Source organism: Marmota marmota, unplaced genomic scaffold (assembly GCF_001458135.2).
Source record: "Marmota marmota marmota unplaced genomic scaffold, marMar, whole genome shotgun sequence".
Taxonomy (NCBI): domain Eukaryota; kingdom Metazoa; phylum Chordata; class Mammalia; order Rodentia; family Sciuridae; genus Marmota; species Marmota marmota.
In genome coordinates, this window is record NW_026000294.1 from 6,733,909 (window position 1) to 6,742,153 (window position 8,245).

At 36.9% G+C, this 8,245-nt stretch overlaps 1 protein-coding gene across 7 annotated transcripts in view; it reads right to left on the minus strand.

The window, feature by feature from the left end:
- The window catches only part of Zc3h12b (zinc finger CCCH-type containing 12B), a 308,449-nt gene that overhangs the window by 34,202 nt on the left and 266,002 nt on the right, over positions 1 to 8,245 (minus strand). For 2 of the 7 annotated variants that reach the window (XM_048797188.1, XM_048797185.1), the window contains one exon: positions 6,624 to 6,684. The exons of the other annotated variants lie outside the window; for them this stretch is intronic. The gene's annotated coding sequence lies outside the window, so the exon portion shown is untranslated. The remainder of the gene's footprint in view (positions 1 to 6,623; positions 6,685 to 8,245) is intronic. 7 annotated transcript variants of the gene reach the window in all.

Here is an 8,245-nt window from a genome sequence, read left to right on the forward strand (position 1 = left end):
CCCTCCCTCCCTCCCTCCCTCCCTCCTTCCTTCCTTCCTTCCTTCCTTCCTTCCTTCCTTCCTTCCACATATGAGAGAAAATATGCAATACTTGTCTTTCAACGTCTGGATTATTCTACTTAACATGATGTCCTCCAGTTCCATCCACTTTCCTGTAAATGACAGAATTTTGTTCCTCCTTATGTCTGAATAACACACACTCTATTTCCTTCACTGCTCTTGAGGACATCCTCAGATTTAAAGTTCTTCACATACTGTTGCCAATGAAGGCAGTCATTTTGGAAAAAGATTAAGATTTATCTATTTTATGGCCTGCTTCTACTACAGACAAAATCTCAGTGGCAGAGCTCTGGAGCTGGGAGCATGGCAACTTTGTTTATGAGTCCATTGGCTGATGCCAGAGATGGCTAAGTAAAGGGGCTAACTGGTATCCACAGGATGGGTCATCCTATCAACTTAATAATTAAAGTCCTCCTCTCCTGAAGTTACCCTTTGGTGAACATTCATAGGGAGCATCACATTTTTTATTCACTCAGAGAGGTCTATCCACATACCTCTTCAACATATTTCATTATTACCAATTTCTGAATCACATACCTTATACCGTATATATTTCATTATATAATGGTATGCTCTCATGCACATTTAACTTTGTGGATTTGTGGGTCAAATAACACCTAATTAATAATGGGAAACTAAGATCACATGGTAACTGGGTGGCCCATGATTTATTATCAAGTCTCTACAAAGGCCCAGTATCAAGAGCTGTTTCTCAAATAGAGAGTAGTTATCTATGAATGATGGCAGGAACTTGCTCCCAAATACTAAATATGTACACTGTGATTCATCTATGAGGCTTGACAAAAAGCATACCCATCTGCTACTGACACCACAAATGCAATATAATTTGCTGGATAATATAGCCTATGTTGCAGAGCAGCTTTCAGAGTAGCCTGTAGCTGTTGCAGAACTTTCTTTTCTTCTGGGCCCATTCAAATTTAGCAGATGTTGGGGTCACATTGTAAGTGGTCCAAAGTAGCACATCAAAATGAACAATATGTTGCCTCTCAAATCCAAAGAGGACTAGTAGTTGTGTCTATTTGTTGGTTTTAGGAAATAAAATAACATATCTTTCACCTGAGAAAGGATTAACCTGCTCCACATCATTAGACCCCTTGAAATTTCTCTAAGGTAGAGTCCTTGAATTTTAGTTACATTTATTTCCTACTTTGTTACACAAAAATATCTTACCAATATGTCTAATATAGTTGTTTCTTCTTGATCACTAGGTCTAATCAGTGTAGTCATCAATTTAATGGACCACTGTGATACCTTGTGGAAGGAAAAAGTAATCAAGATCCCTGCAAACTAAATGAAGACACAGGGCTTGTGAGTTGATATGTACCTGAGGTAGAACAGTGAGGCTATATTTTTGAAAAGAAACTTCTTCTGGTAGCTTTTATTGATAGCTATGGAGGAAAAGGCACTTATCACATCAAAATACTCATATCTAGATAGAAAAGGTGTTTATTTTCTCAAGCAACAAAACTACATTTAGTATAGTAGATGCAATTAAAGTTATCACCTGGTTAAGTTTATGGTAATCCATTGTCATTCCCCATATTTTTTTGTTTCTTTTTTAATGGTTTCTATCTCTGTTGACTTATTCATGTTGTTTATGTATTACTACCTTTGTTTCATCTAATTGTCTGTGTTTTCTTGCAGCTCACTGAGTTTCTTGACAATGATTACTTTGAATTGTTAGGCAGTTCATAGAGCTCTATTTCTTCTTCTCCATCTACTCCTCCTTGTTGTCCTCCTGTTCATCCTTCTAGGGTCTCATTATGTTGCCCAGGTTGATCTTGAACTCCTGGGTTCAAGTGTTCCTCCTGCACCAGCTTCCCTATTAAGTGGGGTTACATGTGCACATCAATATGCCCAGATACTCTATTTATTTAAGGTTGTATACCGGTGCTTTATTTTGTTCCTTTGGTGGTGTCATTTTTCCCTCATTATTCAAAATCCTGTGGGTATGTATTGTTGTGTATGGATTTTAAAATTAGAGGCATATTCCAATCTTTGCAGATTAGCTTTGGCAGAGAAAGCCCTCCACCAGTCAACCCATCCAGAAATCCTGAGAGACTGTCTGTTGGGGTCCACAGGTAGTATTGTTTCTGGAGTCTTCAAGTGCGCTGGCATGGTACCTGAGTCAACAGGTGGGTGGGCCTGACACCTGGGACCACTGAAACTGGCCTGTGTGCTGGATTTACTGAGGTGCACCTGTCAAATGGATCCACAGGCATGATCTTGAAGTTTGGTTATGTCAGGACTAGCCTCAAGCCTAGGTCTACAGGGGCCAACCTGGTGCTGAGGCAGGGCTTGAGCCTGAATCTATGTGTGTGTGTGGGGGCTGGCCTCCTGCTGAGACAGGTATTAGGCTTGGGTCCAAAGGAATGGGTTTGGACCCTGAGGTATGAGTACCATCTTGGCTCTGGGGTGGTCCTGGTGTCTGAGCCCATGGGGGCTGGTCTGGGTCTTTGGTCTGTAAAAGTTGGACTGTAGACTTGATCTGTGGGTGGTTCTGGACACTTGGCCTGTGTGGGCTGGCTTGCACCAGGGTCTACTGGGATTATCTGAACTTTGAGTAAGCAGGAACAGAACCTGGATTCCGGGTCCACTGGAGCCTAGGATTGTAGAGGATGACCTGAAGTTTAGGGTACTTCTACCCTGGGTATGTAGAGTCTAGCCTAAAAGACAGGTCCATAGGTGCTTTCCTGGGCACTAGGTCTGCAGGGACTGGCCTCAATCCTGGAGCCACAGGGACTTGATAGTAGGCTGGGTCTATGAGGATGGGTCTGAGTTTTACCGACTTGGAAGCCATAATAGAGCTTTTATCCACTATAACATTGGGCCATGGGGGATGACATGGAACTAGGATCCGTGGATGTTGGTCTGGGGTAAGCCTGGAGGGTTGGTCTGAGGATAGTGTCCGGTTGGCCTGGTGCTAGGTTCTACTGGGACAGACATGGTGCTAGGGTTTGAGATAAGTTGAGTATTTACTTCACTATTCATGCTGTATTTCCTGAACTTAGGGGAGGGGTATTATGGGTAAGATGAAACTGTTCTTTTTACTCTGTTTAATGTATCTTATTTCTGTGTTACTCATATGTACTGTAATTTCTTACTTGGACATTAGCTCTTATGAGGTATTTTCATGCATGAATATTTGTTTAAATTGATATTGCTGCAAGTCTCAAGAGGAACACTGGAAAATCCTATTCTGCCATCTTGATGTCCACAGAGTGAATTCACTGTTGTTCTTCAAGATTCCTCTGAATTTTGCTCAGGCCAAATAGGGCAGTTGCATGAGTTGTGGTGAGAATTACTACTTGTGCATCTTTCAAATCATTTATTGTGGCAATATTTTTTTATATTGTGATTTTTCACTGGTTCTAAACATGATATTGGGAATCATTGTAAGATCTTTGTCATGCACATAGTATAATTTGATAAATTTTCCTCCAGTTCCTACCTTGCCCCTCCTGCTTTCCTCCCCCAAACCCTTCCTTTACCCTACTGATTTCCCTTCTATCTCTATGAGATCCCCTTTTCCCCTCTTTTCTCCCTAGTTTCCATGTATGAGAGGAAATATATAACCCTTGACTTTCTGAGTCTTGATTACTTCTCTTAACATGATGTTCTTCATTTCTATCCTTTTCCCTACAAATTACATAATTTTGTTTTTCTCTATGGCTGAATAAAACTTTATTGTGCATATATACCACATTTTTAATCCATTCATCAATTGGTTGACACCATGTTGGTTCCATAACCTGGCTATTGTGAGTTGTACTACTATAAACATTAGTATATATGAATTTCTATAGTATGCAGTTTAATTATTTTTATAGTATGCAGAGTTTAATTAATTACATTTAATAAAAACCAAGGGGTAGTGGTACTATTTTCTGAAATTTTCCCAGGGGTGAGTTACTGTTTTGAGTTTACTATTTTCATAGATAAAGGCAGTTGTAGTGGTTTCCATTTTGCCTTTCCTACCATAATAGCCCTTACTCTACAGGTCAGGGAATGAATGTGAGAATTCTTCCAGCTGCTAGTTATGTATATTCCAATTATGCATTCTGTAACAGGGAAAATTATCACAGGATGTATTCGGGGACATGCTGAGCCCATTGTGAGTTGGACTTAAGCTAAAACTCCATTGATCATGTGACCTCTATAAGGTCCTACTCTCATGACCAAAGTTACCTTTTGAGTCTCTTGGAATTAGTGTCAGTTCATATTGAATGCCATTAATCCTAAAAAGGTCTGATTATTTTCTTTTTTCTAGTGGCCTCCATTACATTCTAGGGGTTCTTGGCCTGCAAATTGGTTCAAGTCTGAGAATAGATTGAGGGTCTGTCACCTCTTTTTTTGTGATTCAATTTAGAATTTTGTTCATTTGTCCTGCAAGTTTTCTGTTTATACAGATCAAGTAAGAGTTTAACAAATTTCCTATATATTTCACTTCTAGGAATGCCATTATTAACTAGTCAACACCATAGGTCTGAATGAATCAGACTATTCTGATTGTTTCTTTTATTCTTTTATTCCCACCTTACCATTGGCAGTTTAGTGCCATCAGTTGGCTACTGCTACCCTGGGATCCAATTATTCCCATTGTACTTAAGTTTCAAAATTCAGTGCCTGCAGTTCCCATTATAAGTTCTGACTACAGGTAAAAGCAATAATTTTGTAGCTGACTTACTTATAATACCTACCACTGCAACTTTTAGTTGGATGACTTGGAGCAAACCATTGACTTTATCCAATTTATAAAATGGAGGCAATGACAACTATTTTTCTTATCTCACAGAATGTCTATGACCTCAAATAGAATAACAAATACAAAAGTGCTCTAAAAGGTATAAATGGGTATATGCATATAAATTGTGGTTGTTAATATAAATCTGTGTTCCTGATATTTCATGTGTTTCTTTGAAACCTCTTATTACTAATGATTACATTTAATAGTATTCTTTATTCAAAATGTATTTATCAAGCACTTGATTTATTACATATATTGCTCTAGACATTAGGAATACATTCCAGGGAGTTTCTCAGTCACTTTAGATATATTAATAGGTTAACTAGCAGTTTTTGATGCTGGAGATTGAACCTTGTTACAGAATGCACGAAAAAGTAAAGGTAATCAGAATAATGTATAAAAATAATATATAAAATGAGGATATCAATAAATAAACAGAGATCAAAAATAAACAAATAATAAATTACAGAGCTGAAAATATGATAGCTGAAAGGAATAATTCACTCGAGTGACTTAATGGCACATTTGAGTAGGCAGAAGCAAGAATAAAAGAACTTAAAAATAGAAAAGTTAAAATGATTTATTCTGAAGAGCAAAATGAGCAAAGAATAAAGAAATTCAAGTAGACCTTGAGGTACTTGTGGGACACCAATAAGTGGACTAACATAAAGTGATAAAAGCCTCAGAAGGAGAATAAAAACAGAAAGAGTATTTGCAAAAATGATGGCCAAATAACTTTGAAATTTGATGATGAATTTACACATCCAAGAAACATAACAAACTCTAAGAAGATTACACTGAAATAGATCCACACTGAAACACAGTATAATTAAACTGTTGAGAAATAATGATATAGTACCTTGAAAGCAACAAGACAAATGTGACTTATCGAAAGCAACAAGACAAATGTGACTTATCACATGAAAGAAGATCTTAGTAATGTTAATAACCAATTTCTCATCAGAAACCACGGAATTTAGAAGTCAGCTATAAAGTGCTGAAGAAAGAATATCAAGAAAGTATTATATGTCCTTTGTGGCTCAGTGGCAGAGCGCTTGCCTAACATGTGTGAGGCACTGAGTTCAATTCTCAGCATCACATATAAATAAATGAACAAAATAAAGGTTCATCAACATCTAAAAATATTAAAAAAAGAATTATATGTCCTATAAAACTATCATTTTACATTAAAGAAAAAATTAATACTTTCCAGAAAAAGAAAATCTGAGAGAGTTTTGTTTTTTCTACCAGTAGACTGCCCTAGAAGAAATGATATAGGGAGTCTTTTAGATTGAAATAAAGGAAGTTAGATAGTAACTCTACATTGTATTTTCTATAAGATTAAAAAGACAAATGCATAAAATAATTAAACACCAAAGTTATTGAGTGCACAAAGTATACAGAAAAAAATTGTGACAACAATATAAAGAAGCAGTTCATTATAAAAATATAATTTTATATGCTTTTAAAGCTAAGTTAATATCAATTCAAATGACACCATTATAAATTGAGGATATTAAAGACCTTTAACCTTCCTGCATCTGTTCATATGTAATGAGGAAATTCCCATGGCAAGCACTAAGAAAATATCTAAAAATTAGGAAGAGCAGAACAAGATGTCAAAACAGAACTCTCCAGCAATCATCCCCCACAGAAACATCAGTTTGAACAACTATTCCTACATGCAAATACCTACATTAGAGAGAAGGAAATCAGATGAGGGTTCAAAATATCTGTTTATATCACAGTAAGAAAAGATACATTGAAGAAGATAGGAAAGACAGTTTTGTATTACCTGTCACAATCCACTCACCCTCAAGCCCATGAAGCACAGTGTGGTCAGGGTTTTGATCTGCCTGAAGGAAGTAAGGAAAGTAAGCATAGAGCTTTACTTTGAAACCCAATATCAGTCCCCTCAATAAAACTTAGAATTACACAAACATCTATGGGTCACTAACTCCAGACCAGTATACCCACAGACTGACTCTCTAGGGCCACCTAAATATGAAATAGCAATTTGAAGCCACAATGAGATGCACTCAAGCTCTGGCCATATTGTTGCTGACTGACTACACTGGCCTTGGGGGTCAAAATCAACCATAGTGACAGGCAGATTTCACCAGCTGGGAGCTTGGGTTCCAGCCTGGCACAGTACCAGTTTCCAAATTTATAATGTCATAGACTGGTGTCATGTTTGTTGTAGTAATTCTGGACTAAGGGTACCCTGTAACACTGCAATAGCTGCAACAGTCATGGACTTAAGGAGTATCACAGAAGACTTGCCTAAAATTTTTAGACAGGCTCATTATAGAAGAATGTCTCCAAATAAAGCCAGGCTGAAAATGTTTGAATTAATGCTTCCTCCTTCAATGCACCAACACTGATACATGATCAGAAGGATCAAAAACAATCATGGAAATAAAACATGACCAAACAGATGAAATAAGGTGTCAGTGAGTGGCCCTAAAGAAATAGAAATGTATTAACTACATGAAAAAGAATTAAAAGGAGGTATCTTAATGTCTTAACTTCAAGAAAATATGGCTAAACAGTTCAGAAAGTTAGCAGAAAAATTTAACAGATTGAAATAATAATAATAATAGTAAATTAAACAGAAATCTTGGTGTTGAATAACATAATGAACAAAATGAAACAATGCAAACAGAAGAAAGAATCTGTAAGCTTAAAGAAGGGAAATCACTTGGTAGTAAAAAATTAAAGAAGAAAAAATATGGAAGAACAAAAAGGAACAAAGAAAGTTTCAAGGATTTATGGGACAACATGAACAGAATAATTTTATGAGTCACTGGAATTAAAGAGGGAGTGAAAAAGATAAAGGAATAGAAAGCTTATTTAGCAAAATCATAGCTGAAAATTTTCCGTATCTGGAGAAAAATATATGAACAGATACAGGAATGTTAAAGGTCTTCAGTCAGATTCAATCCATATAAGACTGTCTTAAAACATATTCTAATTGAACTGCAAAAGATCAAAGACAAAGAGAGAATTCTAAAGCAGCAACAGAAAAGGAGCAAATCACTTATAAGGAAGTTCTAATATACCTAGAAGCAGACTTCTCAGCAAAACACCCTGAGAATATTAAAAAAAGAAAATGAGAACTGAATCAAATGGTATAGTATAAAAGATTAGAGATGAGAGATTTAAGATGGCAAATTACAGACACCAGAACTTGCCTGCTTCTCCACAACCTAGAATGAAAACAACAGGAATGGGCTGGGGATGTAACTCTATGGTACAGCAGTGGGCTCAAGGACCTGGGTTTGATTGCAAGCACAGAAAAGAAAGAAAGCCAGAAGTGTAGCTGCTTGTTGAGGCTGGTCACTATGATTGAGTGCTGGAATGCAATAGGAGAGAGAGAGAGAGAGAGAGAGAGAGAGAGAGAGAGAGAGAGAGAGA